Here is a 363-nt window from a genome sequence, read left to right as displayed (position 1 = left end):
CAGCTTGGCTGCCAGGCCCCCTCCCCAGGGCTGTGCTTCTCACCCCTGTGCTTCCCTTGCAGATTCGCGTCGTGAAGGCGTTCCGTAGCTCTCTCTATGAAGGTCTAGAAAAGCCTGAGTCTCGAACCTCCATCCATAATTTCATGGCTCACCCCGAATTCCGGATCGAAGATTCCCAGCCCCACATCCCCCTCATCGACGACACCGACCTGGAAGAAGATGCCGCGCTCAAGCAGAACTCGAGCCCGCCTTCGTCGCTCAACAAGAACAACAGCGCCATCGACAGCGGGATCAACCTGACGACCGACACAAGCAAATCAGCTACCTCTTCAAGTCCAGGGAGCCCCATCCACAGCCTGGAGA

General features: G+C 57.9%; 1 protein-coding gene across 1 annotated transcript in view; it reads left to right on the top strand.

Annotated features, from left to right (window-relative positions):
- ATP2B2 (ATPase plasma membrane Ca2+ transporting 2) overlaps nt 1–123 on the top strand; it is a 111,930-nt gene extending 111,807 nt beyond the window's left edge. The window contains exon 22 of the mRNA XM_077751479.1: nt 63–123. The gene's annotated coding sequence lies outside the window, so the exon portion shown is untranslated. The remainder of the gene's footprint in view (nt 1–62) is intronic.
- Nucleotides 124–363: the final 240 nt, after the last annotated feature.

This window comes from Crocuta crocuta, unplaced genomic scaffold, assembly GCF_008692635.1.
Source record: "Crocuta crocuta isolate KB4526 unplaced genomic scaffold, BGI_CrCroc_1.0 scaffold69, whole genome shotgun sequence".
NCBI classification, from domain to species: Eukaryota; Metazoa; Chordata; class Mammalia; order Carnivora; family Hyaenidae; genus Crocuta; species Crocuta crocuta.
The sequence above is the reverse complement of the archived record's forward strand: the minus strand, read 5'-3'. Positions and strand labels throughout refer to the sequence as shown.